We start from the raw sequence: 27,201 nt of genomic DNA, 5'->3' as shown, positions 1-27,201 counted from the left end.
TATGTATAACTGATCAATTGAAAAAAACATTCTTCACCAATAAATTGTTTTCTGCATGTTCTTTGAGAACATAATAAGAAACTGGTTCCCTACTACATAATAAACAAAGTGGTAGAGGCGGGTAATCCAGACTAATAGACATCAAGCGACGTTCAAAAAATGATATTATGTCTGACACTACCTGTATTGTTACAGCATGGGAAGAATGAATCCTACATATGATATCAATTAGCCCTTTGTTTGGATTTTAATCTTTCGAAGTACATTCAATGTAATAACTTACATTTGTCTTATACTATGCCATATATAAAGATGTAAAACAAAAATGTACTTTTTCAAACTAATTCTTATGATTATGTTGGGTCAAAAATGAATCAAATGCTCTAAATGGCAAAATGAGGAAGCATTCTACGTGGGTTAAATGTTGACAATTGTACCAAATGAATAATTTCCCTTACGTCGAATTATGCAGTTAAAGTTTAACTTCATCGTAACCTTCAAATCTAAATTTCTGTCTTGGAAACTAAATAAAGGATAATTAGTTGTTTCACTTTAAATAGAGCTTAAGGTGCTCCTTAGATGGAATACATATTGCGATCTTTAACTGAACTAGTCATTTTTTATATCCCCCAAAAATATGAAATTATTTTTATTGTAGATTATAAAACGCGCCACAAATTTCACCCGAACGGAAAGTCATTTCGGAAATAATGTCTTTGAAATGGTGTTCCAGCCCTGTGTTCGATCACATTTGTTTTGAACGTGTGAGCGGGTTGTGATTTCAAAGCAGTTGAAAATATCAAATTTATGTTTTCATTGCTTCAAGTAGTGATTGTTTTGTTATTTCGCTGAAAAATATCGCCAAACACCTGGAAACCTTGTCTACTCATATATCGTGTTTTTTTTAATCTAACTGACCACACTTTATGATATTTTAGTCGCTATGGAAAACTGTTTTTATCGGACGTATATTTAGTTGTTTTTTATCTTAAAGTCCAGTGGGACTTACGTGTTTATCAGGAAAAACACAATGTATTAAACGCAATCATTTAGGACAATACAAGTAACACATTCACCGATATTTGCTAAGCACTTGTCAGAGTGCTATTGCTTTTTCCTTTGTTGGTACTCTATTGCAGTAAACAAGTAGAAAAGGTCGCATATAGAATGTTAAACAGTTTATTATGACCTGCATAACCCAGATACAGTGTTCAGTACCCAATTTAGTTTTGTTTCAGTGCCATTGCAATAAACATACATTTAGAGTGTATCTGATAAAAAAATAACCTAGTTTGTTGTACATTGTTTTGTTCTGACAGGCCGTGAACGAGATCTAGTTTTCTTCAAATCAATAATACAACAAACGTAGTCAATGGAATTAGAGTAAAGAACGTATATTGCCATGATTTAAATGTGGTGAAGAGCACTTAAAATTGATATAGGTTGGCCCCAATAGAAATAAAAAGTCAAGTCCTCTTTTTTAATGTGTTTTAATATATATTTTTATACTGCAAATAATGACAGTAATCTAATGATATTATTTTATTGTGATGTATAAAATGTTGCATATCTTTTCTGTTATATTTTTTAAAACTGTGTAAAAGTTTATCATGTTGACATATATTATGTGCATTATATGCCGAAATGAATATATTTATCAATAGATACTGCAAGGAATATAGATGTTCATTGTTCCTAATGGTTGATATAGGAAAATTACTGACGTATGGTTCCTATTGTTTGCATGTTAAGAATGTTCGTAAAAACATTCGTAAAGAATGTTCAAATTGGAAAATTCAAGTTGTAGTGTTTTTACTACAAGTATACATATGGCTACATTTGGTTTTGAACAGATGCTCGATCAACAACAAGTGAAGCCATAAGAATATACTCCAGACAAAGATAAGTATAAAACTTAAGGAAGGGATATTACTGTTTAAAAAGAGTTTTGGTGTGAACTGCACCCGACTCTGTATGTTGTTTAGACTCATGACCTCAAAGATATCCGGAGTTATGCGATGGACAAAAAAAAATAAGCCCCAAAAAATACAATTGCAAAAACTCTACAAATACCGAGAATTGTTTTATGTTTCTCATTTATGTACTTCTCAACAATGATATCTATCTGTATGTGAAGTTTATAGTCAATTCCTCAGAGACGGTTGAAGTGAAACGAAAAACATAAGTAGGAAATTACGGTTAAGGGACACTAACTCAGTATTAAGGAAGGTAGAACTCTTGTGCACTGCAGATTCTCTGATATCTGTGTTCCAAGTTTCAGTTACCCTTCAGTACTTTTTCAATTATAGTCCGGAAAAGCAGCATCCAGACATAGGGGCGACTATAAGCTACCATTTTAGGACCATAGTAACAGGTTAAATAATAAAGAGATACTATTCGCTGTAAAACGTATTGGTTTGTTTTCGAAATGCTTTTTAATAGATATCCATGTGTTATTGATCAATTAAAAGGTGCGACCTATTTTGTATGCGTCAGGATAATCACAATAAGATGTCTTTCGAAAATAACAACGTTTTAGAACAAGCAATTTTAATAAGAAAATCCTCCGTTGTCTTTTTTAAAATAAGATGGCAAGTGTTTCTTTTGGTCTGAAATGACCGAATAAACTGATCTTCTCCTAATTTTGAAACAAACACAAATAGGTGGATTTATAACAGTGGCTTTGAAGGACAAACTTTTATACTATCGTGATGTAATTAGAAGCAGGATTAAACAATTACTCTTTTGGCTTTTTAGTTAATTTGTTTGATTTAAATCAGCTAAAAAATACATGTTTCTATGTTAATTAAATGATAGGATATATGGAAAATCCGTTAAGAATGCATCGGATTGTTCAGTAAAGTTTTTCAGTCATTTACTGTACACTGAAGTTCCGTAGAAACCTTACTGTAACCTTTATTTGTTCAGAACTGCAATTACTCGTAGAATCATTAACTGGCAATTAGTGTGAAAACTGTTTACCCAGCTTTATCTGAATACGTTGAATTACTTCACCAACAGCTGGTTATCATTTACGGCCTATATGTACAATTACATCGTCGTTCGGGATTTGATTAAGTATGACCAGGACAAATAGTCCTGTCAATAGGACCATTCTTGTGTATCTGCCATTGTTATTTCCTTCAAAATAACGTGCGGCAGATGTTGGCAGCCTGTTTCGTGTGATGGTCTTTCAGAATAACTGCATCAGGTTTAGCTGATGATTTCTCACGATCAGTAAACAATGCGCAGGTCTTTGATTATTATTGTGTTTTCTTGCAAATGCCAATAACGAATATTTCGGCACGCTCTCGTTTCTGAACAAACAACTTTTAATGAGAAATTTCTATGTTGTCTGTCTGCAAATAAAACGTCAATCCTGTGTGGTCCTTGGAGAAATACGAAAGTCATCATTAATAAAAGAAACCAATTTTCGTCAAATTTTCTCGACACAATATCTTGTCGATAAGCTCATCAATTCCGCATCATTATAATGAAAATATAAAAACCTTGATTATGTTTTGTTAACCGGTTTTTCGGAAGATCAATGCGCAGAATGTAGGTCTTCATCTGGTTCTTTTTTGTTACTAATTGCCATTGATATATGTGGAGACAAGACCCCCTTTCTATCGAACCAACACATTTTATTTAATGTCTAAAACTAAGATGACAACCGAGTTCTCCTTTGGTATTTCTTTCAGAATCAAACTTTTTCTTTTCCAATTTTGCATGACATATTTAAATGGCTAGATATTTTACATTGGTGCTGCAAGACACACTTTATTCGAATGTTGTATGACGGTGTAATCATATCATCTATCCACAAGCAGAATTATTCTGAAAATAATCTAAAAAAAACTGTTAGCAATCGGGCCTGTGTCATTGTTATATAACTCAATAATAAACATATTCATTTTTCAGAATAACGCTCGGCAGTTGTTGGCACTAAATATAAAGAGAGATTAAAAGTATTTGAGAAAAACAACTCCTGCAGATGTTTACATCTGTTGTCTAATCCGAATTAAATGCGCAGGTCTACGATTGCTTACTTTTTATTGCCTCCTTTTTTGGTTTTTATTTTGTGTCTATTTCATTAATAAACAACTTTTTATGAGAAACACTTCTGTTTTTTACGGGAATACTGAAGTTCAACCAAATGAGAAAAAAAATCCATTCTTTTTCACACGTTGAAAGAAACTGAAATGGTTTGATATATGTCGTCGGTCGTGTTCGACCATTGATATGTTATGACACGCGTATGTATGTACTTCCTATTTGATAAATTATCTTTGAAATGAGTGTATTATAATAGGCTGCTTTGTAATGAACTATCTCATTGATAGGCGCAAACTTTCTGCAATCAATAGTGCTCCTGTATATAAGACGCTTACCCGGACTAACTGTCCTGTCAATAGGCCAATTTGTTACAAATATTTTTAAATTTAATCAAAGAAATTCATCTTATTTTCCACAATAGCAATAAAAACTCTTCAATATAACAATTGTGTTAAACTGATGGTCAAACATAACTTAAAACACGAGATGGGCAATTGGCCCAGGAAAACACACGATACACTAAAATGTTACTAAGTATCTGATATATATAAATCTCTTCGAGAAGTTATTCCAACACACTCCAAAATAGCCAAAGTTGCAAAGCAAAGAATTGTAAGAAGAAATGGTCGTTGTGTAAAAAAAGGCCAGCCACTACTACCCGTCATGGTGGTAATGCGTACAGAGTATCCGAAGGTATATCTTGGCTGTTGAAATATTTCCCCTGCACTAAACCCATTATAACAAAAATCGTGATAATCGTATTTCAGGACACCTAACTCCTAAATGACCGTAGGCTGTAGGTCAAGATAAATACCACAGGCACTACTATACATGAGTGTTTATGTGGTAATGGGTATCACGTGTGAGAATGATATATCTTAAACTGTGGGAGAAATTAAATCAAGGCTGTGTTATCATTGTGTCTTGAAAATGGAAAAAATATTAAGTTGACGCTTGAAGTGTTGATAGTGTTGCACAATTAACAGTCCTAGTTTTTCTTTTTCAAAAATTTATCCTTTCTAAAGAGCTTAATATTAAGCAGAATGGTTATGATGTTTGTTCATGGGCCAACTTTTTGTCTTGTGTGTTTGGTAACCAAGCATGATCAATCATCAGTATGACAGTATGTATCAACAAGGAGACCCTGATGTAAAGTTAAAATACAAAGAAATCTATCAATATAAGTGTTTATGACAAAAAGAATGCATTCAAATATATTCGGATCAATCGAAAACATTGTGTAAATTGTTATATTCAATCATGGTACACTCCGTATCCAACAGATGGTAGATGAAAGATACAAAAATCAAACCGGGAAGGTTCGATATTATCACTAGATTGTCCATTCGTTCTTGAGGGAGACTTCTTAGACACGTTTGCTGATATAAAGAGAGCGGTTGAGTATTCTGAAACCTGTTTAAACTTGAGTGAGTTTTGACTGAGTGTTCATTGGCAATACCAAGGCGTTACCTCTAACTTTTTAAAATCAAAATATTTTAAAACTTTTTTGTTGTTGTTGTTTGTTTTTGTTTGTTGTTTTTTGGGGGGAAGGGGACGGGGTGGGTCTGATGGCGTTATGTGTTAAGTGTTTGTTTGTCATTGATCCTCATGCGTTTAAACATGGTCGTTTTTAAATTTCAGGTTGTTTGGGATGTCCCTGTGGTGTACATTGTTATACTATCAAACGGAATAATTTGAGCGTTCGAAATTGAAAGGTTTCCAAGAACCCGATACAGCCTTTAAGCTTTCAAGTTAGGTTGTTTAGATTGTTAAAACAAGGCGAGATGTTAGAAATAATAGCACAACAGTCGTGAAAATATGCACTTGCGATTTTAATTTGTAGTCTAGATTGCAGGTGTGTAACAAAAGTTGTATTATAATTTTTTCCTGAAATATTTTTCCACAACGTATTTGTTGACCACGATTTTAACGTCTTACGCAAAAAGGGTTACATTAATAGATGTTATAAATAAAACTAATGATATCCGTCATTGCAATTGAGAATTCTATAAGAATGTTCAGGTTTGGTTCCCCCCAAAAAAGAAAACAAGGTAAGTATACGGATTTTGTTGTTGTCCCTGAAGATTCATTAATGCAGTGTGCTTTCAAATAAATAAGTCAAACTGTAGAAAATATTTCCATTTATATGATAAACGGAGCCTATGTTCGTGCAAGGAACACTATGATCGATATGAATGCATTCTGAAACAGCGATCCTCCGGACGCACAAAGTACATCATTTATTTGACCGACTATGAACACCCAAGTATTTAGTGTTGGGAATTTCATTATTGTCTGTTAAGTTTTATTTGTATTGATCGTTACTTGTCGGTAGGGGTAGGGCGCCATTTCAGGGTTGCAGTTGTAAACCTCTTATCATGCTTTGCTAAATATTATATTCTATTAATTCAGTACTATGGATTTCGACTCTATTTTTGTAACAAATATATCTCAGTTAAACCAAGAATAAAATAACTGAACGCAAGACTGTTCGATGATATGATGGTGCTTTTTGAGCATTTCTGCAACCAATCCTACATCAGTAAGTATTCTAGCATGCATAGTCGGTCAAACAGGTGATTTATCGTGTGCGTCCGGATGATCATTCTCCCAGACTTTTTACAGCGTTACTTTGTGGGAAAGATATTGTTTTAATCATATAAATAGAGACGTTTGAAGCACTCATAAATCTGCAGGGACAATACCGGTATCCATAATATTACTTTTGTTTTGTTTCGTGTTTGGCAGCAAAACAAAGAATTATAATTAAATAACGTAAATCATTTGCGAACACAAGTTTTACAAGTTTTATATATTACATTTATTAATGTAAACGGCCTTTAAATCACGTTTCTACAAAACTGAGAGAAACTATTTCATTTTCATAAAACATATACAGAAATCGGATGAATGAACATTAAACTTCCCTACAATGACCATTAAGTGTCGACAAGGGAACGTCAATTCGAAGTAAGATTTAAAAAGAAACTTAAATTAAGATATCTACTAAAACTAACAAACAAGGGCGTCGCAGAGCGAACGTCGACGATCATCTGTCTCGTCTAATGTATTACTCGACAACTTTTACAGCCAGAAATTCATTTAGATATGAATGGTTTTTGAGTTATGGCCAAGGTTGAAGTTTTTGGACGCCGAAGACGGTGCGGACGCCGAAAACGATACACAAACTATTACAATAACTCAGATTTTGATTATCGTTTGTGAACAGATGTATTTTTAATTTTAATTTTTCTAACGCGTTCATAATCTCCGTCAAAATAATAATTATTGGAATCTGTAGTGTTCAAAATAAAAATAGAAACCAGAATATAAAATGTATTTTCTGCATCAGTATCGTTGAATCTGGAAGAGAAAAGAAAAAGGATGTCAAACCGAAAGGCCAATATAGATGAGTAATCAAAGTACATGGATAAATTCAAAACAAATACAGCCTACCTTGATTTCATCAAATTCTAATGAATACCGAACAAATAAGGTCTGAATTACATCGGTATGTTCAAGAGGCGTTAACAACAGAGATGTCACATCTGAACTGACAAATGACACTTGAAAACAATGTCCGGTTAACAACCTGGTGCTTAGGGATCGTTATTAGTGTTGTCAATTGTTGTCAACTATCATTTACAAACAAATTGAGAACTCAAAGTGTATAACGAACGGATCATTACTGCACTTTGCATAATATATTGATTACACAAGATCAATACATACGACATTAAGTTCTCTACGACTACATTTTTATAGCCTCAAACATATCTAGAACTCAGAGTGTATAACAAATGAATCATTAGTGCACTATAGTAAATATACTAATAAGACAGGATCAATCTACCGCAGATTGTCTTTAATATCTAAATTTGATGGACACATCAAATAACATTTTGCATCGACCTATAACCGGTAACATAAAATACAAAATACCTACATATTAAAAGAAAAATATTAGAAAGGTACGATATACTGTTAAAGCGTGTCTTGAACATTTTAAATAAAATGCTGAAATACCCCCTTTCGGAACGCATTATTCAGGGATTATAATGAGTACCCGGAAATCGGAACAGTTTGACGTGTTTCGCAGAACCGCAGCATTTGTTATGGCATCTCACTGACTATTTTAGTTTAAAAATGTACGTTTGTCCTCATGATGCATATTTTGCATGAAAGAAAACGAAAAATAGAAGATACGTTGGTTCAGTATTTTGTACAAAAGCAACATTTCGACTTGGAAATGACCTGTATTATTTTTACAGTAGATGCTTTATAAGCTAACAACACTAAAAGTGCAAAAAATGATTTGGTGAACAAAGCAGTTACCAAGGTTAGTACAAACAGTAGACGATATACCAGTCTATTATATAGAAAAGCAGCAATATTTTTATCAGCAAGACTGCTCTATGATGCTGTTTGGCTCGTCAAAGTAAGACACCAGATGTCCGTGTTTCCTTAATTTGTTATACAATCATATTTTGCTCAGACAATGTGAAGTTATTTTGACCATCCTATCTGTACTTTTCGTACGTAAAAACACATTGTTAACCAGTAAATTGGATCTAACGGTATAACAAACTTAACCAGGAAACAGTGCCGAGTGAACATCAATGAAGCATATATAGCAATATTTAAATGATATTAATATGAAAGAATATAATACAAACACAGACTGGTTTCCGAATAACAAAGTGTGTTTTGGCATAAATGTGCTGCACGTGCTCAAGAGGATTAGTTCGAAGTATGCATGAATGCCTTTCCTGATTCCTCAATCACCTAATATGTTGCGAAACGATAAACAACTTTTAACAAATTACATCTCTGTTGTCCATTTGTAAATAACTCGCAGACGATAATTGTTCTACGTCCTGTTGAGAAATACTGATGTCAAATTAAAATAAACAAATTGTCTTTAAAATGTACTTTTTTTGAATATGTACATTTATAATAATTGTCGTGCTAGACACATTTTCTTTTAGTTATCACAATAAATAATCTTACTGAGTAAAACACTACGATTTTCAAACATTATTGTTTGTTCATTTTAATGGTTATTGCTTAAGTAGAGTATTCCTATTGAACTAGATTTTCCCATCATTTATAAAACATTTAAGGTTATTTATCGGTGAAAATGTTTCAGTCTTAAGTTTGAACTATGTTTCCTTTAAAATGTAAAGTCCAGATAAGCTAGCTTTCGCCCCTTATTCATTAATGATTTGTTATTTATTTTCAACTTGTTTTTCCTCCTGGTGTGAACAATGATTCATTTATCATTAGACTCTATGAAGACGCAATTGAAATTTGCTAATATTAGCTATTTCGGAAGGCTGTTTTCGAATGACTACAATTAACCCTTTAAAAGTAAACATTTCTTCTCCGGCATAAATCATTCTTTGCAAGTGATGTATGTAATGGTTCTTTAAGTATGTGAACTTATTTATATGTTATTTGTTTTGGTTTGAATTCATTTCACATATTTTCAAATATATGCTCTGATGAGGCTACTACGTTTCATGTTGTTCTCATTGATACATCTTTCGATAAGTTTGACCAAATGTTCATATGAAGCATTTTAAATAACCAGAACACACGTGATCCAATAAAATGTACTGTATCTGACAGTTCCAATATTTATATAAAAAACTTCAGAAACAAGTCTAGTAGCCGCAAGTTTAAACATAAACCCCATTTAATGGCAAGGCTGTTATTCCATTACTTTTCGGTTAATGCAAAATTATTAAGGCACACATCACCTGCAAAGAATGAATTATGCCGGAGCAAAGGGCTTACTTTTAAACGGTTCGATGTATTATTATTATACCCCCTAGTACATGATGCTTTTACTAACCGGAGTTTCACTGACCGTTCAAAGCCGGTTATATCATAAGTTATTAATACAGTAATGTACAAGCTAGTGTGGTCTATGGTGTGGTATTTATACGTTTGTGTTTCTCGTTTGGGTCCTTACCTTGTGCATCTCAACATGGTTAATAGTTGATATGTTTATGACTGGTCTTGTTCCTGTAGTTTCCCTGTATCATTGTATGATCATCAATGTCGATGTTCCTTTTCTTTTCGAAAACAAATTGCAAGGAGGGAACATTGTTTTACACGAGACAATTTGACTGTAATTCGGGATTTTAATGATATAACGAGATTGACCGGGACAAAGTGACGGGAGTATTTTGACTGGGACACATTGAAGGGGTGATATTGTCCGAAACATAGTGACGGGTGAATGTTGACCGGGACACCGTGGTGGATGGATGTTGTCCGATTCACAGTGACTGCTGGTACGGAACACAAATTCATATTGATGATGTCCGACTAAAAGTGCGGGAAGGGTGTTGACCGTCACGCTTTGACATAAAGATGTTAATCGGGACACAGTAATTGGTAAATGTTGATCGGGACACAGTAATTGGTAAATGTTGATCGGGACACAGTAATTGGTAAATGTTGATCGGGACACAGTGGCGGATGGATATTAACCGGGACACAGTATCGATGGATGATTGTGTAGTGATGCTGTATAGTGATGAAAGGTCGTTAACCGGGACGCAGTGACGGATAGATGTTGGCCGGGACACGGTGATTGGTGAATGTTGATCGAGACACAGGGTCGGATGGATGTTAACCTGAACACAGTTAAGGGTGTATGCTGATCGAACCATTCTGACGGGAGGAATTTGTTCGGTAAAAAGTAACGGTAGATGTTTTATGGGACAGAGCTACGAGTGTATGTTGACCGGCACACAGTGACGGGTGTATATTGACCGGGTCACAGTAACGAGAAGAAGTTGACCAGGACTCATTGACGAGTATATGTCGACCGGTAACCAGTGACGGGTCGATGCTTACCGGAACACAGGTACGGGTGAATGATGAACGGGATACAGCGAAGGTGATTTTTGACCGGGACACAGTAATGATTGAAATCTTACGAAGAAATAGTGATAAGATGTTTTTTTCCGGCACACAGTGAAAGGATGGTGGTGACCAGGAGACAGTAACGGTGGAATGTTGACAGGTACAAAGTTAAGGTTGAGCGAACCATTGTGACAGGGACAGTCACCATGCGTGTTAATCAGGACAAAGTGTCGGGTAAAGCCGAGGAACAGAGACTCGTAGATGCTGACCGGAACAAAGTGAACCGGAAAACAGTCACGGGTGAAAGTTAACTAGGACACAGTGACGGGTATAACTTAGATTATAATTGACGGGTGAAACTTGACAGGAAGACTTTGGCGGGTTGATGTTGTTTGGTACACAGTGACTGGTAGATGTTGATAGGGACAGATTGACGAGTTGATGTTGTCCGAAACATAGTAACGGAAGGTTGTTGACCTGGACACAGTGACGATTGGATGTTGACCGGGACTCAGTGACAGGAGGATGTTAACATGGATACAGTAATTGTGAATGCTAACCAGAACTCATCAACAGGTAAATGTTAACCGAGACACAGTGACGGGTATAATCAAGACATAATGATGGGAAGATGATGTCAGACACATAGTGACGGGATGGTGTTGACCGGGACAAAGCGGGACAAAGCGACGATTGTTAGTTGACATGGACACAGTGACGGGTTGAAATCATTGTAGCACAATATTGATTTACTGCTATAGAAATTGAATGATTATAACGCAGAATGATTATAGAATAACGAATATTTTGTTATTCATTTATATTGGAAGTCAATTTTCTATAACATAATGCCTTTTGGCAGGTCGCCGATGACTGCTTGTTTCCTTGCTAATACTTAATGCATATTACCTATGTTTTAACACTATCCTCTTTCAATTGCATAAATACATTTTTATGAATGAAGTCGGTCTCAAAAAAAGCTTTTAACATTTTGAATTAACACCTGTCATAATGGAACGGGTTTGAAGTGTCTCTTCTTCCGATTGAAAAAATGGACATTGGAGAATACGTTACAGTCGTGGTGTCAGACTTATCAGCAAACACCATTTAAATACCGCAAAATTCTGGTTTCTGGCGTTCAGTGTTTGTTTGGCCAAGAACCTTCTGTTTTATAAAAGTATATTTGTATGTCTATAAATACTGAGATACTTGAGTAATAGTTTAAGTATGAATAACACCAACGACATAAACAAATCCAGTAGTCTAAAATTTAAAATTAAATCTTGTTAAATGGTATAGTATTAACGCTAATGACATAGACCAGAAAACTAACAAACTCAAACCAGAATCATGAAACAACAACACAAAATAACAAACAACATACCAGATTTATACCAATTTTCATATAAAACTAAGAATGTTATAAAGGACTGGCAGGTACCGCATTGGAAAGGTCAGTAAAATGTAAATCTACTTGGGGTCGAAAGTAGTTTGCGTGCACAACCAAACTCTTATTCAAAAGAACCCAAAAGTGTAAAAACCTAAATGGTAAATTATATCAAAGCATGTATAAACTTAAGAAAACTTAAGGATAAAGGATATAATAATAAAACTTAAGAGCCCAAGTACTTTTATTAGGGATCTCTCTGTCTCTATCTGTAGTACCTTATGTAAAAGCCTTTTAATCTCATAGTTTGTTTAAAGTCATATTCTTTGTTTTTGAACCATTCAATGCCTTTGTTCATAGCATCGGATACGAGTAAAGGTAGCATCCGTAATATGTCTATTTCAACCACAGTATCGTTGCGTTTAATTCCTATACATCACACTCCAGATGCTAATTTAATGTTGCTCGGATATTTGTTTCTGTGTGAGTTCAATTTAGATATTCAGTGCTGTTGTTTTTACTTGTTTCTGTAGTTTACCATACGAATATTGCACTTCATAACTTTGATTGAAAATTTCGTAGTCAAACATGAAGCACATACATCAAGTATGAATGGCGGAACCTAACAAAGCAAAAAAGGATGTAAAACTACGCCAGCTATCTAAAACGGTCTGAAACGGAAATCCGTGCAATGGGAATACAAAGTAATCAAAAGCAATGCATTTCATTCAATTATTAGGTCCTTGATAACATTCATAGCCTCTAATCTATGTAATATTCAATAAATAGATGAGTTGCATTACTACGCACCTCATGGGAATTTAAATTATCCAATAAGGTTAAAACAACAGACGCATATCAGACGACAATTTTTATGACAAGGATTTGTGGCGACACCACGATTACCGCTTTATGTTTTATTTCAAAAATCTGCCCAGAAGATATTATAGGGCGCAAATGTGTAGTTCTCCACACTTTTCAATGTTTGAAACGAAATCAGTACTTAAAAACAAACATATTAGGATAGGAATACTGATGATGTGAAAAATAAGCACACTCATACATGTATATATATATATATATATATATATATATATATATATATATATATATATATATACCCCACGTCCTCCAACTGCTTTTGTGGAGATATAAACAGCTCATGCCTGTATCCGGTCGGTTGATATTGAATTATTGGTAGTTTTCCTCGAATGTGTTTTCCGTTTATCAACCAATGCTTTTTTTTAATAAGGACAAATTGAAAGCCAGTTTCAAACCTGCATTCAATTAAAATTTCAAACAGGGATTGCATTATGTAGTAGTTAGTACAAAGCATGGAATTCATATAATAACTAAGGGTATTTCTTAATCATACCGAACTATCCTTTGGGCAATATTGAATTAATTTAATTCAGTTCAGGAAGTTGTAAAAGCTCATTTACGAGTTGCCCTAGTACTTGTATTGGAGTGTTGCTTTTTTCCTTACTTTTGCTAAAAGTTTTATTTTTGAATGGATGTTTCGACTGAATAAGCTGAGTGAAGGGTTATTTTCACTGCCATTTTGTTAAAAAAGGTTACTACTGCTTTTGTTTCATCTGGGAGGCTGTTTTAACTCGGGTCGATTTTTACAGATTCGAATATCACGAGGCGATACCAAAATGCCACGAAAGTCGAAAATACATGGAGTATTTATAACACATATCGTACCCGTATACCTTAACACCAAAAGCAAAAAAGAATCCCATTTAAAATGTCATACATTCTATTTGAAGTGTTCTAAATGCATACTTTATAATTTGTTTCTTTTCATATCGTATTATGCTTAATGAAATTAAATATATGCAACAATGATTTTCAAAACAGAAACCTTATTCATCCCTGGCAAATTTAATTCATTCGTGGAATTAATGTTTTAAAACAGCAATATTGTCATACATTTGGCTGTTGTGCAAGAGGACATAAATCGTCACGACGGAAGACGTCCATTGTTAAAAGATGTAGGAGTGATTTATTACCAAGGGTCAAAAACTGGTCGCACGGTCGAAGTCATGCTGGAGAACAATCTTCCTACAAGTTACATCAAAATGGTTTTGAAAAAGTATATTTGAGGAAAGGCAACATTTTTGACCAGAATACAGCATTTTAGATTCGCTGAAATCATCATAACCATCTTCAAGTATGGATGCTACATGTAAGAAAAAGAAAAAAAAATCTTTAATAACAAGGTACTTTTACTTACTCCGCCAAATATTATTTCTTTGTAATAATAACAGTCAAAAATCATCAATAGAGCCAAAGTGTAAGACTGATATTTAACGGCATATCACTTAAAAGAGTTTGCCGTGGCCAATAAAAACGAGAGTGACCATGGGCTACAGTCTATCATAGTTGTTATTCGATACCAAGTATTAGATTGATATATCAAAACCCGGGCGAATAGTTTACTAAACAGACTCCAAAAATAGCCAAAATAGTAAATATTATATTTAAGGGCAAACAATTCTCAAATGGCAATCATGTTTAAAAAGGTCAGACACTACTTCCCACCATGCTGCCCGTGCGTACCAAGTATCCGAGTGAAACGTATTAGCTGTGGAAGTTTTACCCTCAACAAACTCCAATAAAGCTCAACGTGTAATAATCATATTTCAGGGCACATCACTCCTGGAACGAAATGGCCGTACCTCATCAACAATACGCCAGGTAATTCTACACATCATGATTGTAATGTATACCAAGTATCAGAGTAACATCTCTTACACTGTAAGAGAAAATCGTTCCACACTGTGCTATCAGTGTGTCTTGAAAATAAAATAGATATCAAATAGTTGCTGGGAGCATTGATAATGGTGCACAATAAGCCGTTTTTTTCTTTTTTCCAGAAGATATCCATTATGAGATCATATTATTAAGCAAAATGAATATGATGTTTGTTAATATGCATAATAATTGTCTTGCGTATTTGCCAACCAAACATGACCAATTATCAGTCTCCCAGGATGACCAAACAAACATTCGCAGATGCAAAGTTCAATACAGTTCGCGGTCAGTCGGTCATTAGGGCGACAAGGAGTTATCAACATGACGTTTACGATGAAATGATACAGATTTATTCGGATATTTCGGATCTTTTCCCAATCATGGCTCACCAGGGCGCTTAATAAAATACTCAATCATCCTACTAGGGCAAGTTTAATAATGTTATAATACATTTAATAAAGTGAATTTGGAGTGCTCGTTCAATAATTTTAAAACCGTGCTGTTCTTGAGTAATGTTCATTGAACGCACCAAGGCGTTTCTCCAACATAGAAAATTATGATTAGTTTTTGGAATGTTTGTTTCCTGAAGTTATTTGTTTGGTGTTTGTTTGACCGTGAATGCTGATGTTCAACTAATGTGTTACAATAAACTTTTCCTGAAACATTTTCTTACAACGTATTTGTAGACCACGATTTCAACGTAATATGCAAAACGGTTTACATTAATAGATGTAATAAATAAACTTAACGAAACCTGTCATTCCAATGGAGACAACTTCTCCTATAATAAAGTTGTTGCCAAAAATTAAAGCAATGGTAAGAATCTGGGTATTGGTGATGTCCCTTGAGATTCATAAGTGCAGCATGCTTTCAAATAAATAAGCCATGCTGTGAAAAATGTCCATTTATATGATGAATGTAGTCTATGTTTGTGCAAAGAACACAATGGTCGATATGAACGCATTCTGAAACAACGAAACTTCAGACGCACATTGTTTACCGACTTTCAATACCCAAACATTTTGTGATGGCAATTGTTTAACTAAGTGCTTATTGTCTGTAAAGGTTATAATTGTATTGATCGTTTCTTGTCGGTTAGAGTGGGTGTCATTTCAGGGTCGCATCAACCTGCAATGTATTGGCTGAAGGGGGACCCTTGGCATGAAAAATGCTTCGTTTTTGCGTAATGCGTACTCTCTACTGAATTCCAATTTCTCATTATAAGCCCTGATTTTCAAAAAGAGGGGTTTTTCAGCCTAATATATTTAGTGTTCAAGACATCTTATCACCATATCCTCCCTTTCTATAACTTTTATTAATATGTTTGTGTTTTGTATCTAATGATCGAGACTTGTTTGAGGCTGTCGAAAATTAATTGAGCAGACGAACTGCCGTATATTGATCCTATATAATTAGTATGTTTAAAGTGGAGTAATGATCCGTTTTTTTACACTCCAACTTCTAGGTTTATTTGAGACTGTTAGTTGACAAGGTGAAACACTCACTGACAGCGTGCCCCTAGCACAAGGTTTTCAGCCGGACTTTGTTTTCAAGTGTCAATAATAAGTGATGTTGCTTCCCTGTTATTGACGCCTCTGGAACATAATGATGTACTTCAAAAGTTATTCGTGCTGTATTTTTTTTATATTTGTTGAAATCTAGGTAGGCTGTATTCGCTTTGCACTTATCTAAGTATATTTTTTTTACTTGGCCTTTCTGTTTGAAATTCTGTCTTTATTACAGATTAAATGCTTCTGGCGGAGAAAATACATTTTATTTTGAACACAACACAATAAAATAATTATATTAACGAAGGTAATCATACTAGCATTAGGAAAATAAAGATACATTGCCAAAATAATTCAACATAATATTGAACTAAAATTTGGAACAGACATGAAGAGAAAGGCATTTATTTCTGGCTTTAATATTGTTGCGTGCTACACGTACGTAATACGTCGACTAAAACAACAGACGAGCGTTGCCCTTCACTCTGTTACACCCTTGCTGAAAATTAATCCAATATATTTAAATCTTTTTAAATATATCTTCTTCCGAATAGACGCTTCTTTGTCGACCCTTCATGGTCATTGTAGGGAATTTGAATTTTCATTCGTCTGTTATATACATATATATATATATATGTATAATATGTATGTGCAAGAAATATATTCACTGAGTATTTGTAGAAACGCACAGAAGTGATTTAAAAGACGTATATATTTATGCATGTAATAAATAAAACTTGCAATTGAAACCTTTATTCATTTATTCTATTTCAATTCTTGGTTTTCTTGCTAAACACAATGTCATATTAAGATATTGGCTTCTTGGATTGGCCCTGTAGATTCATAAGTGCAGAATGCTTCAAATATGTCCGTTTATATTATTGAGGTAATATCTTTCCTACAAAATAACGTCATCGAAAGTATGGTCCTCATGAATATATTCTAAAGGAGCGATCATCCGGAATCACAAAATACACCACCTGTTTAAGCGACTATGTATGCCAAAATACTTACTTTTGTACGATTGGTTGTAGCTATGCTCAATGGGGCTGTCTTACCAACGGACGAATCTTGCCTTTGATTATTTTTATTATATTTTGGTGGTACTGAGATTTTAATTGCTACAAAACAAGACATACTAGAAAAATCAAACAAAACGATTAAATGTTTCCAACATTTAGCAAATAATTCTTAAAGATTGACAACTATAAACTGTTATCATTCAACACCTATTTCTCGTCATAGTTATTGCCTGAACTAGCACATCATGGTCCTCTTATGTGTTGTTGCTTCGCAGTTGCTAGAGCCCCAGAAACATGATGTGGAAATTCAGACCTCACAAGGCCGGTATTCATCACTACCTGTTATGAATCTATTTACTTTAAACTGCTTATTTAATTTATTCTTATTTGACCTTTTGGTCAAAAATTAAATGACATTTGTATATGATTTCATAGAGGAACAAGATCGAGCGAAAAAAATGTGTTTAGAGAAATTGCAATGGGTGGATGAATGCAATCGGTCAAACTAGACCTTCGACGTGTTATGAAATCACCTTAGATCCTAAAATACAGAAAGCGTTACGCAGCATGCAACATAACTAATCTCATTTGGTATTCTTATTTAGTAAATCCCATTTATTTTACATTTATTCTACCATGTGTTGTACAGTAAATCAGCAATATTATTTGTTCAGCAAGACTACTCTAAGATGCTGTAAGGCTCGTCAAAATAAGACACCAGATGTCCATTCTTCTTAAGTTAATTATAAAATAGTCTACGGCAACATCATTTGCTCAGAACATGTCAAAGTAAGTAATTAAACCATCGTTTCTGTTATTTTCTTACGTAGAAAACATTGTAAACAAGTAAATTTGATTTAATGGTATAACCAGCTGACCCGAAGACTGTTGTGAGTGAACTTGTACATTGATGCCGCAAATAAAGCAATGTGTCAGTGACATCGACATGAAAGTTAATACAAATACAGACAGGTTGCACTATAACAAAAGTCGGTTTCGGCATACTTTGACAGTAATTTTTCAGTTAGCTTCTGTTTTTCTCTAGTTTTCGACAGGATATTAAACTTTTAACGAATTTGCGCTTTTGTCTCCCTTTCAATAACTAGCAAACGACAATTGTTTTTGGTTCATTCGAGAAATACTGATGTGAAAATAAAATTAGGAAATCCATGGTCTCTAAAACTAGAAAGAAAATGAAAATTGTATAAATATAACAAAAGTCATGCGAGATATTATTACATTAAATGATCCTACTGAGCATAAAGAATAGATATTTTGGAACATTCTCGAGTTTCTTGTTTAATTGATCTTATCTAAGTGGAATTATTATATTGAAACACATGTACCAATCAGTTATAAAACCTAAAAGGTTATTTATCGGCACAAAACTTTATGTAAAAAGAAAAAAGAGAGCAATATTTGATGAGCATAAGGAGAGCTGGATTTTCTACTTTCTGAACCCTGAACATAGGGGTGTAAAGACATGTAGAAACATCAACGTTATTGACTTTTGACATTGACCAACCTTTCTGTAATTTATATACGAAGATAACGTTGTATGACTGTTTTAGGGAGGGGGTCAATGATATAACAAGCTTTTTCGTGACAGTGATAATTGGGCGATGTCAGGACACGATGACGGGATGACGTTGACCGTAACACAGTGACGGGTTTATTATATTTGGGACAAAATGACTGGTGAATGCTGACTGACACAATTTCGGGAGGTTGTTGACTTGGACATTGTGACGGTAGGATGTTGACCGGGTTTAAGAGACGGTTGGGTAATGACACGGTGCTTTATGGTCATGGTAAATGAATGGGATTTGTAGAAAAAAAAAAAACATTGTTACATTTCGTTTTTATTTAAGAAACGTCTGCCTTTTGTCAGTTTTGCGATAATAGCGTTTTTGCCCTGCAAAATCCGATTGTAAATTACTTAAGTTTTGGCACGATGCTCTTTCTATTGCACAAATACATCTTTATGAATGTTGCTGTCTCAAATTGAGCTCTTACTTTGGAAATAACTTATGTCATAATGTAATGAAATCGACAGTTTCTTCTTACGATTTGAATATAAATGGGCATGGTGCCAGACAAACTATTTGCACTATAATATATTGTGAATACGCGTATGAAAGGCAATCTTTACTACAATATGACACAGTTATATTCCTATTTCATGTTCTCGTATTAATTTTAAACATTTAAGGCAAAAGTTTGTTCTGATATTGTAGGTTTGCACCGCTAACAAACTGATTGAAACTCCCGTTGGTTCTTATTTAGTTTGCACTGACAATGCCAAGGCATTTGCGTATTATGATACTTTGATATTTGGATACAGTGTTTGTTGCCCTGTGTTGTTGTGCATCTCTTGATTTGTGTTTGTCGTCTTGTAGCTTTGTGAGTCTCTTGGATGATGTTTGTGTCATGTGACGTTGTGTGTCTTTTGTAAGTTGTATGTTATCATGTGACGTTGTTTGTCTTTGTATAATGTTTGTTGTCGTGTGACGTTGTGTGTCTCTTGTATGGCCTTTGTTATCATGTGACGTAGTGTGTCTGTTGAATGATGTTTGTTGCGTGTGACGTTGTGTGTCTCTTATATGGCCTTTGTTATCTTGTGACGTTGTGTGTATCTTGGATGAGGTTTGTTGTCGTGTGACGTTGTGTGTCTCTTGTATGGCCTTTGTTATCTTGTGACGTTGGGTGTCTCTTGTAAGTTGTTTGTTGTCATGTGACGTAAAATGTCTCTTCCATTGTGTTTGTTGTATTGTGACGTTGTTTGTCACTTGTAGGTGTTTTGTCGTGACGTTGTGTTTCTCTTGTTTGGTGTTTGCTGTATTGTGAAGTTGCGTTTTCTTGTATGGTGCTGTTGTCTATCGTTATGTGTTTGTTAGGCCTTTATCATTTTGCCTTTGGTCTATCCCTGTAGCTTCACTCGTTTTATGATAGTGTTTATGGAATTTTAGCGCAAGTTAATTTAAGACACATATCTTTGAAACGAATTGACATGGCAAAAGAGAGCAAATGGAACTTCTTGGTTTTCATTTTATCATTAGTGCAATTAAGCATTCGAGCCTTGTATAATCATCGAAATACTCGCAACCTTTGAAATCAATTAACGGTTATTATATGTCCTGCATTTTGTTTGACTTTAACAACAAAACTAAAACTGAAAATACCGGATGTATCGTCAAACATCAAACATAACTTATGTTAATTTAAATGGAAGAACATAACAAAGCATGCCCGGACATACAAAAATACAAGCAGCAGTGCATCAGCTGTATCTTAAACCTATATGAGGAACCAACGATGTAGGGAATCGGTCCAAAGGGAACATACGTTATGGCCTATAATACATAACATTTAATCACTGATTTTAGTTACAGCCTGTAATCATATATAAACATTGATTAATCAATCAAGTCGCACAACTCCGCATCTCTTGGGAAGATTGATACTTCAATAAGGCTTAAACAACAGTCGCATAGAAGACTTTAGTTTGTGGCAATAATTAATATCCGATGTAATGTTTTATGATAACATCTGACCAAAACCAGACGGTAAAAAAGCACCAATACAAGCTAAGTAAAATGTGTTATATGCCAATTTTATAGCAATAACATCTGTTAGGCTTTAAATTTCACCGGAACGGGTTAAGCATTGCATCCATTTACTAAATCTATGTACCACATGGAGCTCTTCACAAACATTATTGTTTAAAATCATATAATATTTTAGGAAAAAACAAACATTTAAGGCTAGGAATGGTGATGATGTACAAACGACATCAGAATATATCATATTTGTACAATGTTGTGCAAAATTAAATCTTAATCTAACTGAAAATTAAACAATCTAGAACTCTCACAGGAGTCACAAAATATTTAATGACCTCACAAGCCACTTGGGCATAGGAATGATAATCTATTTATATTTGGAAATTTTCGCTTTAGCATAATTATGCCTTTATAGGAGTGTTAAAGATGCACTCTTACTCCCAGATAAGTTTTACACCAATTAATAAAATTGTTTTAATATTCCAAAAAATGATGAATACATGTCGAAAAGTTTTTATGAAGAATACCGAATTCAATTTGGAAGAAATTAGCAAACATCACGGTATTTTTACCTTATGAGACTATAGAAGACAGTAAATCTTTTAGCATTCACCAATCATTAAATATTTTACGCTTTCTGCTATTAAATACACGGTTACAATCTTGTTATCAGTAAAACAAATCCATAAATGCATTATTAAGTAAGAAGTTAAAGGTTAATCAGTCAAAATTGTTGTTTGTTGTACGTGTGTATGCATTGATTTTGAATAAGAGTGTCACTTTAATCTAGATGCAATTTACAAAGCCAACTTCCTTTGTGGGGTCATGAACGAGAACCATATAACAAAAGTTATTTAATTCCGTTGACCCTTTCATTAACATTTGCAGCAATATTATCTGGCAAAATAATTTGAAAAGGGGTCAAAACATGATGGAATATTACCAATGTCCAATTTTACCAGTTTTTAAATCCATTGTACAACTAATAAGTTATCGTCGGCACATATTCTCTTAGCAAGGTCAAAGTTGGTTGATTATAATCAAACTCAATCATGACCTGTAATTATGGTGTCTAATATGCGTACCAACAATTATTGAAATTCGTCAACACTTCCACGAATTATTGTAAAGACACCGTACATTTGGCAAATTTTGGAAAAAAAAGTCGAAAAATGATTATTAGATTATTACCAACGTCGAACATGACATGTTATTTATGGTGTAAGATGTGTGTACAAAATGTACAAAAGATTGAAAACGCTTTCATGAATTATTTGTTCGGGCATCGTATTTTTGCAAAATATCTAAGATAAGAATGGACATTACTTCGACATATTTTGGAATTTTGTAATCGAAGTCGAACTTGACCTGTATTTAATGGTGTCCATCCGTAAAGCTTTTCATGAGTTATCGTCCGGAAAGCGTTAAACCAAAAGAACCGTCTGATCGACTGACTAGCTCAATCCTTTATATCCCCATCACAGACTTGTTTTGTGGGGCTATACACAGCTTGTTACTGTTCTATTCATTTGATATGAAAACGTATTATTTCTCGAACCTGTTTTATTATGTTAAATATCTTTTGAAAAAATGTAAGTAATGGCTGCCACATTTCAAACCTGTATTAAAAATACTGGCATTTAGTCAGATTTATTACAAAACCTGGAATTCATATCATAATAAAACCTTATTTCTCAATCAATTTTTGATTTAGAACAGAGTATACGCTTATTTACGAGTTTCCTACTACTGTTATTGGAGTGTTGCTTTTTCGTTATGTTTATAAACACTTGTATTCCTGATTGCGAATCAAATCGCAAATTGGTGTTATGTAGGTATGTTGGTGCTACCTAGGAAGTTGATTTCAAAATAATTTTCACCAGCATTTTATGTAATAAAATATGGATATAAGGATCTTTTTTCTCCGAGAGGTTCTATTATACTCGGGTGCTTTTTACGGAATCGGATTTCAATTGGCAATATTTATGCGAGAAGCTACAGAAACAAGCTCAGCAGCAAACAGTTTAAACATTAACCCGGTTTAATGGCACTGGGTAAACGCCAAACACACAGAACATAAAATAGCAAACAATACCTAAACTCCACGAGGTTCGATTGTACATGGGGTACTGAAAGCACATGATTATTATACCTTACCCCTAAACTCGTGTAAAAGGTACATGATGAATGCAGTATAGAATCTTTAAATGACGCTCTATTTCTTTTTGGCATCTTTCAAATTACAGTATGTTGTGGCTTCAATAATAAATTAGTTACCGTATACATAGACATTAAGAGCAAATAGAATCCCATAAAAAAGGCATACCGGCTTCTCTAAGTGCATTGTTGAGAATGAGTTTCTTGTTTTGTATTGTATTTTATTTTGTCCAATACAATATTGAACTGCTTTTGTATGTAAGCAAGGGTTTCTTTCTTGTTGTCTCTGGTAAATGAATTATCTTAAAATATCTAAGCGTATTATAAGTCGCGCGCAACTAAATTAAATTGAGATTTCAGTATCCAGAGTTTCCATTTGCACATTAAGATTTGCAATTTTGTACAAACCATTATAACAATTCACCATTGTTATTGAAAATGTACATGAATCGGCAATGTATAATGCGGGTAAGATGGTTAAATAACTATTGCATACCTCACACTTCCTAAAACTGTTCATTTCTAAACGCTCTGCTATAATTGGCAGAACAGATTTAATTGCAATGCGTCATACGCGTCAAGTGTTTCTTCTCAATCAATAAAAAAAACATAATGAATTCCGAAACAGAAACCCCATTTTTCCTTCGCAACTTTTAATCAGTCGTGGAATGAATGATACTTGAACAACTTTATTGTCATAAGCTTTGCTGCTGTGACAAGGGGACATAAATCTCCTCGACGGATGGATAAGATGTTCGTTGTTAAAAGATGCAGGAGTGAATTATTATCCAGGGTCAAATCTAGTTATATTGTCAAAGTCATGCTGAAGAGCAATCTCCATTTAAGTAACAACAAAATGGTTTGAAAATATATTTGAGGAATGGCAAACTCATGACCAGAATACAGCATTTTCGATTCGTTAAAACCCTCGTAAGCATTCACAAGGTCGGAGTTGCTTAATAGACCGACTGACATCATGATTGTAATGTGTGCCAAGTATCAGATTGATATCTCTTAAACTGTGGGAGAAATTTGTTTCACACTGAGTTATCAGTTCGCTTAAAAAAGGTATAGCCATTTAGTAGGTGCTGGAAGCGGTGACAATGCTGCTGAATTGGCAGTCCTTATTTTTCTTTTCCAGCAGATATCCCTTATGACATAATTATATAAAGCAAAATCGATATGATGTTAAAAATTTGGCATTATAATTGTCTTGTATATTTGGTAACCAAACATGATCAATCATAAGTCTGCTTAGGTGACCCAACAGGGATACTCAGATGTAAAGGTAAATATCACGGTAAGTCGGTCAGTAAGGCCGATGGAGATTTATCAACATGACATTTAAGATGAAATGATTGCAATTTATTCGAATCTAACAGATGTTTGTTCAATCATGGTTCTCCATGGTATATAACAAACGCGTCATCAGACTCAAAAATCGTACCAGGGCTAGTGCAATAGTGAAACGACATCAAGTTAAAAGGTTGAGTGATTTTTCAACAGTTTAAAACCTTGCTATTCTTTAATGATATTCACTGACCGCACCAATGCGTTTCCCCGGACATTGAAAATAATTAATAATAGTTATTTGATAGTTTTGAATATTTTGTATCCTGGCGTTATGTGTTTGGTGTTAGTTTGATCGTGAATGTTGAAGTTCAATCAATGTTTTATAATAAACTTCTCCTGAAATATTTTCGCACAACGTTTTGGTAGAAACACTACATGATTCATATGTCATGCGTAAAAAGGTTAACATTAATAGACGTAACAAATAAACTCGATGATATCCGTCATTGCAATTGAAACAACTTCTTCTATAAAAAGAATTGGTTTTGTTGCCAAAAATCAAAGCAATGGTAAGTATCTGTCTATTGGTGATGGCCCTTGATATTCATAAGTGCAGTATGCTTTCAAATAAATTAACATTAAGGTCGATGTGAATGCATTCTGAAACAGATCCTTCGGGCGCACAAGGTACTAAGTATTTTTTGGAGTGTTGTTTTTTGCTTATTTTCACGGACTGTATATTCTTGAATGCTAAATAAATTGCAGTTCAATGTAATGTTTATGATTGTTTCGACTAAAGAATTTGATTTAAAGGTGATCTTTACTGAAAGTTTGTTTAATACAAGTAAGATAGGGTTACTAGCACTGTTTTTCGATCCGGGAGGTTCTATTTTACTCGGGAGCATTTCTTCGGATTTTGATCTCAAGAGACACTTCACAACTTCTACGAAAGTCGAGTATACATGGAGTACTTATACCACTTGCATTGTTATACTTTACTGGTCAAATAACGTGTAAGACACGTGATGTGCGTAGAATAGTACATTTAAATTGAGCACTTTTCTGTCTTATTGCAATGTGCTTCGACTTGAATAACAAGTTAGTTACCGTACACAAACATACAGAATCCCCCATTAAAACGTCATATTTTTTTCGAAGTATTAAATGCATTCCTGACAATGTTTATGGTTTTAAATTGTATTATAATTAATGCAATAAAATAGTCATCTGCTTTATATTTGACAGAGGTTGTCTTGTTTTCTTTGGTACATTTTTAATCTAACGGGTTCAATATTTATGCGAAAAGCTACAAAATCAAGCTCAGCAGCAAAAAGTTTAAACATAAACCCGGTTTAATGGCACTGGGTAAACGCCAAAGACATAGAACATAAAAACAAAAAATCACAAACAAGAAACATTTTTCAAACCGTGCAAAAAGTAGGATGCAAATCAATAAAATTAAGATTGCAGTATTCCTTATTATTGCACTTTAAATTTGCAATATTGTACAAAATATTCATTAAACTCAACCATCGTTATTGTACATGTTTGTACAAACCGTGCTTGAAGCCCGTTCTATATAATTTCATCTATTCGGGACGTTGGTAAATTGCCTATCACCTAACTCACGATTCCCATAATTGTTAACACTCAAACGCCTAAAAATGACAGAGAAAGTTTTAGCTTTTTTATTTTGACCTCGTACATCGTTTCTTCCAATAATCAAGAATATCACAAGCAATGAGTACCTTAACAGAAACCTCTTTTATCCTTCGCAATTGTTAGTCAGTCGTGGAATGAATGATTCTAAGACAATTATATTGTCATACGTTTGGCCTCTCTGGCAAAAGGACATAAATTTCTGGGACGGATGGAAAAGACGTCCGTTGTTAAAAGCAGAAAGAGTGAATGATTATCCAGGGTCAAATTTGGTCATAAAGTCGAAGTCATGCTAAAGAGCAATCTTCATATATTAAGTTACAACGTAATAATTTTGAAAATATAGCTGAAGAACGGCAAACTCTTGACCAGAATACAGCATTTCGTTTCGTTAAAACCATCGTTAGCATCCGCAAAGTCAGTGGTTACAGGTAAGATGTTTTTTTATTAAATAAACTGACTGACATCAAGATTGTTATGTGCACCAAGTATCAGAGTGGTATCTCTAAACTGTGAGAAAAACTCGCTCCACACTGTGGTATCAGTTAGCTTTAAAATGGATTAGCCTTTTAGGTGCTTGAAGCGGCAATAATGCTGCTTAATAAGCAAGCCTCTTTTTTCATTCCAGCAGATATCCTTTATGGTATCATTATAAAGCATGGATATGCTATGGATATTAGTTTGTAATTAGGCATAATAATTGTTTTGTGTATTTGGTAACCAAAACATGATCAATCATCAGTCTGCCAGGATGACCCAACAGGGATGACAAGATGAAAAGGTAATTATTGCGGTCAGTCGATCACTAAGGCCGATGGAGATTTATCAACACGACTTTTAAGATGAAATAATTGCGATTTATTCGAATATATTGGATGTTTGTTCAATCATGGCTCTCCACGGTATATACGTCATAC

This window comes from Mya arenaria, chromosome 12, assembly GCF_026914265.1.
Source record: "Mya arenaria isolate MELC-2E11 chromosome 12, ASM2691426v1".
In the NCBI taxonomy this organism is placed as follows: Eukaryota; Metazoa; Mollusca; class Bivalvia; order Myida; family Myidae; genus Mya; species Mya arenaria.
The sequence above is the reverse complement of the archived record's forward strand: the minus strand, read 5'-3'. Positions refer to the sequence as shown.